Raw genomic sequence first — 15,112 nt, forward strand, 5'->3', positions numbered from 1 at the left:
GCAGGCGCTCTGCTGCACAGGCGTTCGCTCTCCTGCAAAGCGAAAATATACTCCCCTGTGGGCGGAGACTATGCGTTTACACGGCTGCTAAAAACAGCTAGCGAGCGATCAACTCAATGAAGTGATTCACTGCAAATCATTTCACAAAGCTCCTGAACTATTCACTTCACTGGCAAAATGTGCAAGATCCAAGAGGTTTATCTAGTGGGGGAAATTCACGACATTCAGTCATTTTAGGAACATTCCAGGGGGCAGATGTACTAAGCCGTGAGAAGTGATAAAGTGGAGAGTGATAAAGTATAAGCCAATAAGTTCTGAATTGCCATGTTACAGGCTGTGTTTAAAAGAGACAGTTAGGAGCTGGTTGGTTTGTACTTTCTCTCTCCACTTTATCACTTTTCAAGGTTTTAATTAATTAGAGATGTGCACCGGAAATTTTTCGGGTTTTGTGTTTTGGTTTTGGGTTCGGTTCCGTGGCCGTGTTTTGGGTTCGAACGCGTTTTGGCAAAACCTCACCGAATTTTTTTTGTCGGATTCGGGTGTGTTTTGGATTCGGGTGTTTTTTTCAAAAAACCCTAAAAAACAGCTTAAATCATAGAATTTGGGGGTCATTTTGATCCCAAAGTATTATTAACCTCAATAACCATAATTTCCACTCATTTTCAGTCTATTCTGAACACCTCACAATATTATTTTTAGTCCTAAAATTTGCAACCGAGGTCGCTGGATGACTAAGCTCAGCGACCCAAGTGGCCGACACAAACACCTGGCCCATCTAGGAGTGGCACTGCAGAGTCACGCAGGATGGCCCTTCCAAAAAACACTCCCCAAACAGCACATGACGCAAAGAAAAAAAAGAGGCGCAATGAGGTAGCTGTGTGACTAAGCTCAGCGACCCAAGTGGCCGACACAAACACCTGGCCCATCTAGGAGTGGCACTGCAGTGTCACGCAGGATGGCCCTTCCAAAAAACACTCCCCAAACAGCACATGACGCAAAGAAAAAAAGAGGCGCAATGAGGTAGCTGTGTGAGTAAGCTAAGCGACCTTAGTGGCCGACACAAACACCTGGCCTATCTAGGAGTGGCACTGCAGTGTCAGGCCGGATGGCCCTTCCAAAAAATACTCCCCAAACAGCACATGACGCAAAGAAGAAAAAAAAGAGGCGCAATGAGGTAGCTGTGTGACTAAGATAAGCGACCCTAGTGGCCGACACAAACACCTGGCCCATCTAGGAGTGGCACTGCAGTGTCACGCAGGATGGCCCTTCCAAAAAACACTCCCCAAACAGCACATGACGCAAAGAAAAATGAAAGAAAAAAAGGAGGTGCAAGATGGAATTGTCCTTGGGCCCTCCCACCCACCCTTATGTTGTATGAACAGGACATGCACACTTTAACCAACCCATCATTTCAGTGACAGGGTCTGCCACACGACTGTGACTGAAATGACGGGTTGGTTTGGACCCCCACCAAAAAAGAAGCAATTAATCTCTCCTTGCACAAACTGGCTCTACAGAGGCAAGATGTCCACCTCATCATCATCCTCCAATTCATCACCGTGTACATCCCCCTCCTCACAGATTATCAATTCGTCCCCACTGGAATCCACCATCACAGCTCCCTGTGTACTTTGTGGAGGCAATTGCTGCTGGTGAATGTTTCCATGGAGGAATTGATTATAATTCATTTTAATGAACATCATCTTCTCCACATTTTCTGGAAGTAACCTCGTACGCCGATTGCTGACAAGGTGAGCGGCGGCACTAAACACTCTTTCGGAGTACACACTTGTGGGAGGGCAACTTAGGTAGAATAAAGCCAGTTTGTGCAAGGGCCTCCAAATTGCCTCTTTTTCCTGCCAGTATAAGTACGGACTGTCTGACGTGCCTACTTGGATGCGGTCACTCATATAATCCTCCACCATTCTTTCAATGGTGAGAGAATCATATGCAGTGACAGTAGACGACATGTCCGTAATCGTTGTCAGGTCCTTCAGTCCGGACCAGATGTCAGCATCAGCAGCCGCTCCAGACTACCCTGCATCACCGCCAGCGGGTGGGCTCGGAATTCTGAGCCTTTTCCTCGCACCCCCAGTTGTGGGAGAATGTGAAGGAGGAGATGTTGACAGGTCGCGTTCTGCTTGACTTGACAATTTTCTCACCAGCAGTTCTTTGAACCCCTGCAGACTTGTGTCTGCCGGAAAGAGAGATACAACGTAGGTTTTAAATCTAGGATCGAGCACGGTGGCCAAAATGTAGTGCTCTGATTTCAACAGATTGACCAACCGTGAATCCTTGTTAAGCGAATTAAGGGCTCCATCCACAAGTCCCACATGCCTTGCGGAATCGCTCAGTGTTAGCTCCTTCTTCAATGTCTCCAGCTTCTTCTGCAAAAGCCTGATGAGGGGAATGACCTGACTCAGGCTGGCAGTGTCTGAACTGACTTCACGTGTGGCAAGTTCAAAAGGTTGCAGAACCTTGCACAACGTTGAAATCATTCTCCACTGCGCTTGAGACAGGTGCATTCCACCTCCTATATCGTGGTCAGTTGTATAGGCTTGAATGGCCTTTTGCTGCTCCTCCAACCTCTGAAGCATATAGAGGGTTGAATTCCACCTCGTTACCACTTCTTGCTTCAGATGATGGCAGGGCAGGTTCAGGCGTTTTTGGTATTGCTCCAGTCTTCTGTACGTGGTGCCTGTACGCCGAAAGTGTCCCGCAATTCTTCTGGCCACCGACAGCATCTCTTGCACGCCCCTCTCGTTTTTTAAATAATTCTTCACCACCAAATTCAAGGTATGTGCAAAACATGGGACGTGCTGGAATTTGCCCATATTTAATGCACACACAATATTGCTGGCGTTGTCCGAAGCCACAAATCCACAGGAGAGTCCAATTGGTGTAAGCCATTCTGCGATGATCTTCCTCAGTTGCCGTAAGAGGTTTTCAGCGGTGTGCGTATTCTGGAAAGCGGTGATACAAAGCGTAGCCTGCCTAGGAAAGAGTTGGCGTTTGCGAGATGCTGCTACTGGTGCCGCCGCTGCTGTTCTTGCGGCGGGAGTCAATACATCTACCCAGTGGGCTGTCACAGTCATATAGTCCTGAGTCTGCCCTGCTCCACTTGTCCACATGTCCGTGGTTAAGTGGGCATTGGGTACAACTGCATTTTTTAGGACACTGGTGAGTCTTTTTCTGAGGTCTGTGTACATTTTCGGTATTGCCTGCCTAGAGAAATGGAACCTAGATGGTATTTGGTACCGGGGACACAGTACCTCAAACAAGTCTATAGTTGGCTCTGCAGTAATGATGGATACCGGAACCACGTTTCTCACCGCCCAGGATGCCAAGGCCTCAGTTATCCGCTTTGCAGCAGGATGACTGCTGTGATATTTCATCTTCCTCGCAAAGGACTGTTGGACAGTCAATTGCTTGGTGGAAGTAGTAAAAGTGGTCTTACGACTTCCCCTCTGGGATGACCATCGACTCCCAGCAGCAACAACAGCAGCGCCAGCAGCAGTAGGCGTTACACGCAAGGATGCATCGGAGGAATCCCAGGCAGGAGAGGACTCGTCAGAATTGCCAGTGACATGGCCAGCAGGACTATTGGCATTCCTGGGGAAGGAGGAAATTGACACTGAGGGAGTTGGTGGGGTGGTTTGCGTGAGCTTGGTTACAAGAGGAAGGGATTTACTGGTCAGTGGACTGCTTCCGCTGTCGCCCAAAGTTTTTGAACTTGTCACTGACTTATGATGAATGCGCTGCAGGTGACGTATAAGGGAGGATGTTCCGAGGTGGTTAACGTCCTTACCCCTACTTATTACAGCTTGACAAAGGCAACACACGGCTTGACACCTGTTGTCCGCATTTCTGTTAAAATACTTCCACACCGAAGAGCTGATTTTTTTGGTATTTTCGCCAGGCATGTCAATGGCCATATTCCTCCCACGGACAACAGGTGTCTCCCCGGGTGCCTGACTTAAACAAACCACCTCACCATCAGAATCCTCCTCGTCAATTTCCTCCCCAGCGCCAGCAACACCCATATCCTCCTCATCCTGGTGTACTTCAACACTGACATCTTCAATCTGACTATCAGGAACTGGACTGCGGGTGCTCCTTCCAGCACTTGCAGGGGGCGTGCAAATGGTGGAAGGCGCATGCTCTTCACGTCCAGTGTTGGGAAGGTCAGGCATCGCAACCGACACAATTGGACTCTCCTTGTGGATTTGTGATTTCGAAGAACGCACAGTTCTTTGCTGTGCTTTTGCTAGCTTAAGTCTTTTCATTTTTCTAGCGAGAGGCTGAGTGCTTCCATCCTCATGTGAAGCTGAACCACTAGCCATGAACATAGGCCAGGGCCTCAGCCGTTCCTTGCCACTCCGTGTGGTAAATGGCATATTGGCAAGTTTACGCTTCTCCGACGACGATTTTATTTTAGATTTTTGAGTCCTTTTTTTACTGATATTTTGTGTTTTGGATTTTACATGCTCTGTACTATGACATTGGGCATCGGCCTTGGCAGACGACGTTGATGGAATTTCATCGTCTCGGCCATGACTAGTGGCAGCAGCTTCAGCACGAGGTGGAAGTGGATCTTGATCTTTCCCTATTTTTGGAACCTCAACATTTTTGTTCTCCATATTTTAAAAGGCACAACTAAAAGGCACCTCAGGTAAACAATGGAGATGGATGGATACTAGTATACTTATGGATGACGAGTGACTGACGACACAGAGGTAGCTACAGCCGTGGACTACCGTACTGCGTCTGCTAGTATAGAGATGATAATGATATAAAAAATATATATATATATATCACTACTGCAGGTATATATAATATAATGACGGACCTGCTGGACACTGTCAGCAGACTCCTAAACTACTAGTATGAAGAAGATAGAAAAAAAACCCCACCACAGGTAGGTATACAATTATGGACGAGCACTGACGACACAGAGGTAGCTACAGCCGTGGACTACCGTACTGCGTCTGCTAGTATAGAGATAATGATATAAAAATATATATATATCACTACTGCAGGTATATATAATATAATGTCGGACCTGCTGGACACTGTCAGCAGACTCCTAAACTACTAGTATGGAGAAGATAGAAAAAAAAACCCCACCACAGGTAGGTATACAATTATGGACGAGCACTGACGACACAGAGGTAGCCACAGCCGTGGACTACCGTACTGCGTCTGCTAATATAGAGATGATAAAGATGATATAGATGAACAAAAAAAATATAACACTACTGCAGGTAAATATTTATATAATATAATGAATGACGGACCTGCTGAACACTGTCAGCAGAATGCGTTTATAGAATAAAAAAAAAAAAACACCACAGGAGTGTTTAACTTTTTCAGGCAGACAATATACTGGTGGTCACTGGTCAGTCACACTGGCAGCAAAAGTGTGCACTGTACTCCTGCTATAACTGCACCCCAGTCTCCCCCACAATTCAGCTGTGTGAGCAGTGAGCACTCAGCACAGTCAGATATACATATAGATGATATTATCATGCAGCACACTGAGGCTGAGCACAGATATGGTATGTGACTGTGTATCGTTTTTTTTCAGGCAGAGAACGGATTATATTAAATAATAAATAAAACTGGTGGTGGTCAGTCACTAGTAACTATCAGCAAAACTCTGCACTCTGAGTACTCCTAATGCTCCCCAAAATTACTAAGTAATCAACTCAAGTGTCTCTATCTATTCTAACGGAGAGGACGCCAGCCACGTCCTCTCCCTATCAATCTCAATGCACGTGTGAAAATGGCGGCGACGCGCGGCTCCTTATATAGAATCCGAGTCTCGCGATAGAATACGAGCCTCGCGAGAATCCGACAGCGGGATGATGACGTTAGGGCGCGCTCGGGTTAGCCGAGCAAGGCGGGAAGATCCGAGTCTGCCTCGGACCCGTGTAAAAAGGCTGAAGTTCGGGGGGGTTCGGATTCCGAGGAACCGAACCCGCTCATCTCTAGTTTTAATACATCTGGCCCCAAGAAAGTACTGTAGGTAAATATGAGTGAGGATATGTACAAATGTTCTACAACAATGTACCTGCATGCTTATTTACCAACACTTCAATACAATTAGCCTCTCTCAGCACTGGACTCAACATATATCTTAGACACTCATCTTAGTTTCCTCAATACAGTACATGTTAGTGTTCGGTTGTATATGAATGCGGCATAGCTATTAAATACACTGGATGAGTGACTACTTCAGTATTTTAGAGTCCCACTAGCTCGTCTCTTAGGTTTGCCTAATGGAAGTGGTGGACTTGTCTTTACAATATATTCAGATTTCTTTTTATGGCTTTGTAAAATATCTCTTGTCACATGATACCATATGGTTTGTCTGGAAGAAAGTTTTCGGGCAGTGGTGCCTCACAGTGCTCCGACACCTGCACTAACTGTGTGGAGCCGTTTGTGTTGGTTTCCTCCAGTCGTGCTGATTTTCCTCCCATGGTCCATACATACTAGGAGTTTCTGTGGTTTTTGTTGGTTATTGTTGAGAATCTAGACTGTACATACAGTACCACTAGGACATGGACGGATATCAATGATTGAACAATAATGTATAATTAAAAAGCTATTTGTATTGGAAGATGATTTGAGGGTAGAGCTGACAATTTTTGGGACCTGTATTTATGTTGTGTATTTATTTAGGATGTCTTAATTGACTGTACTACAATGAAAAGAATGGGGTATGCAGAACAACACTGTTTGATACTATTGTGTATCTTAATTTATAAACTCCACAATTTGCACAGAATACATTTTCATCATTCATCTACATGGGAAAAGATATGCAACATTAGATAAGACGTTCACATAATACATCATTGTTTTTCTTTGTGTTTTTCTTTTGCATTCTTTCCCAATGTGAATCCATCTTATGCTGAGTGTACTAATGGTAACAAATAATGGGGTAAATTTACTAAGATGCGAGTGCTATATAAGGTGGCATTTTTCCCATAGCAACCAATCATATTATACTTCTCATTTATCTAGCACCTTCTAGAAGATAATACCTGGAATCTGATTGGTTGCTATGGGACCATCTTAAATAGAACTCCCATCTTAGTGTCTGAGTTTTGTCACAATCTCTTATATGTATTTTGAAATAATTTCACACTAAAGGGGATATTCAATTAGCTCCCAAAGAGACATCGGGAGTAAAAACTCCCGATGTTTCTTTGGGTTTTGCGGTCGGCCTATTCGATTTGACCAGCCATTAAAAAGTGCATTTTCACCTGAAAATACACAAGTTCAGTTAAACCTGTGTGTTTTTGGGTGAAATAACAGCCCTGTTTTCATCTGAAAACTAGGCTAACAGGGATTTTGCTTCGCCTGCCGGAGGCAGGTGAAACAAAAATCCCCAATTAGCTGCGGCATGTGCCTGCTTATCAGGGCTAATTGGATAGTTACCCCCCAGCGATACTTTTACACCCGCAGTCAGTGCAGGTAATTGAATATCCCCCTAAGTGGCAAATTTACTAATTACTGGGTTTCAGCCACAATAATTACATTTTCTTTTCACGGCTATTTGCCGCAATAAGAAATTATACATTATGTATAACACAGTTAATGTACCATTCTTCATATGCAGAAAGGTGCTCATTCTTTGGTGTGTATAAAGTAACATGATGACAAAAGTGATAATTTCACTTCCCCTTAAGGGTTCTGCGCATGCAAGGCCTTCTCACTATGCAAGTGTGGCAGCCACTGCCGGGGAGAGTTCCTGTGGAACCATCACTTGGTAAGTTTTGCAAAATGTAGCCCATAGGCTACAGCAACTGTTGCATTTGAAATAACATAACATAGGTACATAGGAGCCCTTGCAAATCTATGTAGTCACTTCCCTGGTAGGACCAATTAAATATTGTCTGCAGCGTACTGTGTATTATGTATAGTAGGTGCTATATAAAGAAAAACCTAATCATTAAATGATTTCCCAATAACTTTTACCACTTTTAGAGAGAGGCCTAAACGTTTTTGCATATTTAAAAACCGCTTAAAAATGATAGAAAAAAAGTGTTCTGCAAATAAAGACTCATTTAGGATGCATACAAACGTAGGCTAATTTTTGTGTCATTATGAGCAACTTTTTAAAAACTCTCACCTGCAATCTTAAACAAACACCGGTCCCATCCATACAATACCCCCATATACCGGTTCCACGTCTCTTAGCCCATTATTGTGCACTTTGCAGAAGATCATCCCAAAAAGTACATGACTTTATTGGCCACATGTAGCTAATTCTAATTAAGTGCCAAATTAATCATTAGGGGGGTGCTCCAGAGGTTCTGTAGAAGTCTAGATATTTTACCTCAGAATACATCTTTTCCCAAAGTTTTCAGTTGCTCAGTGGCTGAGAAAAAAAAAAGCTGTGTATAATTGAATAGGATAAAAGTTGCAACCAGCTGTGTTAACTTGCATTGTGGGTGAACACAGCTAACTGAATATTCACCAGTGTGTAAAGACTGTCACGGTCATCTCTCTGTATAAAGCATACATTCATCTGGTTTCATTTTCTCTTCACTTCATTTTTCGTTTGTGCAATTGTAAAGTAAAAACACAGCACACAAAGCAAAAATGTGTAGTAACACATAATTAAATATTAGGTAGTGAATAAAAGTCAGAAACTCACGTTGTGTTGCTACAGTACATATTAAAAGCTCCAAGAACATTTTAGCTGGTAATGTAATAAGTCACTGATTTCTCTGCTCTGGGGAGCAGTCCATATGTTTTATTTACAGTATGTCTATTAGACAGTATTTTATTTAAACATGGTTCTAGGATACACAAGACATCAGATCAGACCTTAAACCGTCCATTCTTCCAGCTGACATATAGTATATGAAAATATAGTATCTAAATATTTGGACATTAGTCGTTTTCAAAAAGAACCATAGTTTAAAGGACCAACTCTTATCTCCATGGTATCCATTTTGTCCTGTCCATCAATGTTGATTCAATCAAGAGAAGCTTGTGGGACAAGGCAACCTCTGTTAATACAGCCGCTATATAAAACCTAGTTCTTCAAGTTGGAAACAGAACAACCATTGACATTTTTCATGTTTGCACTGCAGCTTAATGTTCAATCTTATCAATGGTCTCCATTATAATATACATATGTTAGTGCTATCTATGCACAAAAACTATGCACAGGTTTACCTACAACATTTTGACTTCTCACACACTCATGTTAAGGTATCTAGATTATAATTATTTAGGTCTGGCATAGAACCCTATATAAATTCTATAGAGATGCATTTCTTTTTAATTGCAACAGTCTTTTGTTACAGAAGCCTCCAGTGGGACCATATTTGATTGGACAGCTCTCATTAGGAAACAAATCAAGAAAAATGAAATGTTAAGTTTTGTGGTCAGTTTCTATTACGTTTTATAGCTTGTTTTCTATATCAATAGAAAATGATTATTAAGTGGTTCTTATTTGTAGAAGGGACAGGTTACTGCTATTAGGGGAGTATTTATCAAAGCCTGAAGATATATAAAATTGTGAGAGATAAAGTATCAACCAATCAGTTCCTGTCATTTTTCAAACACAGCCTGTAAAATGTAAAGCAGAAGCTGATTGGCTAGTCCTATCTCTCACAATTCTAACACTCTCTGAGCTTAAATAAATACTCCCCCCCCCCCCCACCTTAATATTGAACCTTTGAAACTGAAGTGTGGGTAATTTCACAAAAACTTTAAGTAATTTGTTAACATTTTAGGTGAATGTGAACCAGTCATCTTTGTTATGTAGACACCTGGCCTTTAGCAAGCAAGACACATGAAAGCACTCAAAAGAAATATTAGTATATCTCTGAATGACGTTGCAATGTTTATGTGAATGCAGGAAGAGGCCCATATAGATTATATAGCTAGTATGATGATGTTTCTATAAACCTGGAACAAATGCTCATTCAATTACTTGACACTAAGCCAATGTCTGCAAACACTGTAATAATACTCTTCAATTTTCCTAAAGGATGTATACTAGAGACACTAGTTTTCACTCGACATAAACGTACTGTACGTCTTAGTTTTAGAACATAACATTATGATGTGAAGCAGACTTTCCTAACCTCTACAATGTGTGACATTCTTTAAAATGGTGAATGGATTTCCAGACATTTTAAAATGTACCTATATATAAATAAATACTATGCTATTACTTACAGCAGGCAAAAAATGCATTTAAATAGGCAACTCAAAGAAGAGAAACCATTCATTAGTAGAGCTATATACTAGAATTCTCTATGGCACAAAAGTACTATATGTGGTTTTATCTGAAGAATAGACACAAAGCCGTGGTTATTTATTCAACATGCACATCACTCGATGTTTGTATAAAGAGGTTTCGTTCGAAGCGCACTACACTGTATTTTTACGTAGAGTAAATTAATCCCTTTTTTAAAGCCAGTGGACAGGAATTTGACAGAAGGTTTTTCTTTTTTAACAGATGAATACAGGTAAGATGGGTTGGCTGAGTTTGGTTTACACAAAATTGTAAGTATTCTGCTCTGATGGCTCTTGGTGACATCATACATGCCATCTAAGCACTACAGATGTAGTCACACACAGGAAATGTTGGAGCAAAGGCAGGAGAAGAGGAGGGGGAAGAGAAATACATCACAGTCTTAATTATAGTTTGGAACATCAGTTAATTAGAATTTAGTGACTCCCACATCTCACTGCCTTCTCATAATGCCATCACTAGTGTCTTACTCTTATATGAATGATTATTGGAAAGATGGTGATTGGAGTCTATAACAATTCCTTTATACTGTACGCATTATCATCAATAGCATTTCATTGGTAACAGTAGTCACATTTTAATATGAATCCTGCGAGTAAATATATAGATGCATAGAACAAAATACTTGCCTTACCAGAAACTGTATACAAAGTTAACAGCACACATCACTTCTGACAATATATTTTTTACCTCTTTAAAAGATAAGATAGTGTTCATGGAACACAACGTTATGTCTTCCTTTTTAGTACTGGAGTCTTCCACTTGTGTGAACATTTATCACAGATTCATCGCTACAAGCAGTGCTGGTGCTATTTGATCAAAATGACTCTTAACACAGGGTGCCAGTCATTGATATGATTTGCATAGCATTATCTTCTAAACATGAGGCCAACCTTATTAAATGCCTATTAATGCTCTTTTATCAAAAGAGAGGATTTTAGTTCTCATTCTATGAAAATCCCTAAAGAATCATAGAATCCAAATAAACAAACCAAAAACCTAGAAGTAATCCTTTCCAAATGAACCATGTTTCTGCCAGGAGGTTGCTATACCATACAGGCCCTTAGTTACATAATGGATAATATATTATGAGATCACTTACTTGGTGTAGTGCTGTGCTTTTTCTCCTGTGTTAACTCTCTCATACACTTTTCAGGTAAATTAGCTTTTTCTTTGGCATTTTATACAAAAACCAGCAATACTATTCAGTACAACACTTAATATTGATTTGAGATCACAAGCTATTTGGCTTTTCAATACATATAAAATAAGATTGCAGATTACCAGTGATTGCAAGGCAAATCTCAATAGTAAATCACAGTGTGATTGTGATCAGCAACAGGCTAGGCATACACAGAATTAAAACTTCTCTCACAGGCACAATCAACTGGTAGGCAGAATAAAAATGTAATAATAATAAGCTTACCTTAAGTGTAGGGCAGGCATCACTTGCAGAAAACCCTTCAGATGCCTGCTTTTATTCCTCTCTTTGTCAAAAGGGGGAAAAAACAGCCAGAAGTAATCAGGGAGAGAAATCAGCAAGAGAAAAGTGGAAGGCAGAAGTGCCACACCTCCGGTGCTCAATATGCTTCTGTCCGGGGTCTACACAGTACTTGCCATGCTGATTTCATCAAATCCAAGCAGGATCTTTACCCCCCTATATGCTGCTGGAAATGGTACCCAGATCTGAGAGATGTAGCAGAGATGATTGTAGCTGAAAGTCTTTTGGTCTCTCCCAGGCAGCCCCAGTGCTGTAAAACAACGGAAAGATGTGAGCTACAAATGCAATCATTAAACACACAACACATCTGACACTGCATGCTAATGGGCTCAGTACCAGGAGCCAGCTGAAAAGTTACCCACAGAGCTGCCCATTCTATTGAATCTTCAAGAGGGCAAAACTGTTAGTAACACATGCAAACCACACTGCTTGCATTCTGTAATGTAATAAAAAAAAAAAAAAGCCTTTGATTCCCTACATTTCCAGCACCACAGGTTCATTGAATTAAATGTTCAGTCTCCTCCATTTCTAGTTTGCATTTGCAGCCTTGTGATCTCTATGAAGCTGCTTTACAAAGTACAGAGCAGCAGTAAATACTTCTCTCAAACAAGGATTTCCAGAGAGCCAGTGTAGTCCTATTAAATAACCAACAGTTCTCTTTTTTTCCCACAGCTTCACTTTTCAGTCAGCCTGTCCTCTTCTTTCATATGCTTTCACATGTCCAAAAAATAAATAATAATAAAAAGAAGAAAAAAAAAATGGAAGCTGTACTTCAAAGAGGAGTGATCAGTTTGAGGTTCCCCAACTATCCAATCTTTCATGTGGAAATAAGAAATGTCAGCTCTCATCTGTCAGAGGTAATGAAGAACAGTTACAGGCAGCTCCTTCCCTTATTTGGACACAGTCTCCTTACCTGATGTAGAAGTCTCAATATTTGGGATCCGCTATTTCCCAGCTGCGTGAAGTAGAGATCCTAGAGGAACCTTGCAGAATGGAGAACAGGAGCAGTCACGCGAAAGGGATTAGAAAGTCCTTGATGAGCATCCATAAAATAAGCAGATGATAGTATCAGGACTTGAACCTGGTCACTTGGTAATAGTGACATGGTCCTGGCAGCATCACCTCCCGTGCATGCAGGTTGCATCCAGTAATTCTCATTTTTATTCCCTTTCTCTGCCTCTATATCTCTCTCCTGCAGAGAATAATATGGATTAAAAGGCAGGTGGCGCCCTGCTCTATAGCAGAATGTAGACCTAATATTTCCTCCTCACATGCTGAAGAAGCAGACTCTGAGCTTTTGCATTTAATTCCGCACAAGCGTGTAACAGGTCCACAGACTGTAGAGGAAACAAGGCTTACTGATTTTTTCCCTTGCCTCGTTCATCCTGCTGATGACTTCAAGGTTGCTTTTTTTTTGTGTGTGTGGCTATTTTTAGGTTCTTACACTGTCCTATATCTCAGAGGTGATGCTGTGATACAGATCAACTGCTAGATGAACAGACCTCCCATGCTCACTAGGAGGGTTTGGTGGTGATGGAGAGATTAACCCCCTAGCTTCCAACAGGTCACCGGATTCTTGGCCCTTTTTGGCAGCAGCAAGAGTTAATCCAGAATCATGTTTGGTGTAACGCTTTGCAGAGATGACTGCACAGAATTGCTCTGGTAATACGTGAAAAGAGTATGTGTTATGACAACCACGACATGATTTGCATTCCCTGGCACAGGCAAACAGCACCATTAGTCACTTGCTTGTGTGCTCGGGGAGATTTCAGCAAATGCACAAATATGTTTCAAGACACAAAGCACTGGGTTAAAGGTTCATTAACCATTCCTTCTCGCAGGTTTAGTGCTCAGCATAAAACCACCATTGATAGCATTTAATTCTGTATAATAAATAGAGCAGGAACTACAATGATTACTATATTATCTGGCTGGCAAACAGTTTTAGATCATGAGGCTGGTTCATGCCAGGAGTGCAGGATGAGCTTAACATCCATTCATGAAAAGAGAGGAAGAGATTCAAATGATAGAAATGGTTAACACCATCATCAGCTCAGTAGATTTGCATGTAAGTTACACTGGGCGGATATTTGTGTGTGTGTGTGTGTGTGTGTGAAGCAGACAGGGTCACAAGCTATTAATTTCCAGAATACCAATTGAGTATCCATTTTGAGTCTTATCCTAACCATTTTATTGTGTTTTCATTCTTTGCAATTCTGGTCTCAGTGGTATCTTTACAAAGTGCCAGGCTCATAATTAGCTCATTCTAAGAAAAGATTTGCAGGGATTGAGAGATATCACATTGGGACTTCAGGGTTTGGACACATTAATATTAATCTTGCATATTAAACCATGATGTTATTCTAAATGAATGTATTACATGCATTACCTATGCTTTTCTTTTTCTACCAAAATGATACAGACAGGCGATCATTCATATTTTAAACCTCTCCTATGAGTATACATAACACTGGAACATTTTGGGCAATTATTATTCTTTGTGGCCCTTAAAATTTAAAGCGATCAGAAACAAAAAATAAATAAGAAAGTACTAAAAAATATGAAGGAAAGACAATGGTGGGTAGTCCGGCTTTGGTATGCGCTGGTCTCCTGAGTGGTGTCGGAATTCCGGCATGGGCCGCATGACCACCGGCATCCCGACAGCCAGGACGCTAAATGCATCCTGATAGTCCAGGTTCATTATTTAATATAGTCCAGCTGTACAATATTAATACATAGCATTAGCATTATAGGTGAACGCTCATGTCTGTAATGAGTGATGCAGATAATTCAGGGTTTCTTTATTTTCCAAATATCTCTTGGGAATACATGAAAATAGTAGACCGGCTTGCGCTAATCTTTAATTTGAATATAACTACTGGAAAAAAGGTAATTTCCTTTTTTATTTTGAATGTGTGTAAGCAAGGGCTGACTGACAAATTTTAGTTTGGGGGGCAAGCACATAGCACTGTAGGCAGGGCCGTAGCCAGAACTTTGTGGACACCATAGTAACATTTTTAAGGGGCCCCCATCCCAATGCTTCTAAAGTTACACCTCTCCACAGCAGTTTTTAATTGTATGCCCTATAATAGTGCCCTAGTTCATTTTCTGAACCATAGTAGAGCTTTATTTAATGTTATGCCCCATATTGGTGCCCTAGTCTCTTTTATGAATCGTAGTAGTTCTTAAGTTCAACCTATGTCACATTTCCGAGCTGCCAGAACACATTATGCTGCACAGTATCCCCAATTCACATGATAATATTGTGCCTCATTACAGTGCCCGAGTTCATATTATATAACATTAAAATGCCCTCCAGTTCATTT

General features: G+C 41.4%; 1 protein-coding gene across 10 annotated transcripts in view; it reads right to left on the reverse strand.

Moving 5' to 3' along the window:
* The window catches only part of KCND3 (potassium voltage-gated channel subfamily D member 3), a 618,909-nt gene extending 605,500 nt beyond the window's left edge, over window positions 1-13,409 (reverse strand). For 2 of the 10 annotated variants that reach the window (XM_063955372.1, XM_063955367.1), the window contains exons 1-2: window positions 12,700-13,405; window positions 11,712-12,036 (exon numbers count right to left, since the gene is read on the reverse strand). The gene's annotated coding sequence lies outside the window, so the exon portion shown is untranslated. Of the gene's footprint in view, window positions 1-11,387; window positions 11,443-11,711; window positions 12,037-12,264; window positions 12,680-12,699 lie in introns of those variants that run through there. The other 8 variants (XM_063955375.1, XM_063955376.1, XM_063955370.1 and 5 more) reach the window with 7 other exon arrangements.
* Between the last annotated feature and the right edge of the window lie 1,703 nt (window positions 13,410-15,112).

Source organism: Pseudophryne corroboree, chromosome 2, assembly GCF_028390025.1.
Source record: "Pseudophryne corroboree isolate aPseCor3 chromosome 2, aPseCor3.hap2, whole genome shotgun sequence".
Taxonomy (NCBI): Eukaryota; Metazoa; Chordata; class Amphibia; order Anura; family Myobatrachidae; genus Pseudophryne; species Pseudophryne corroboree.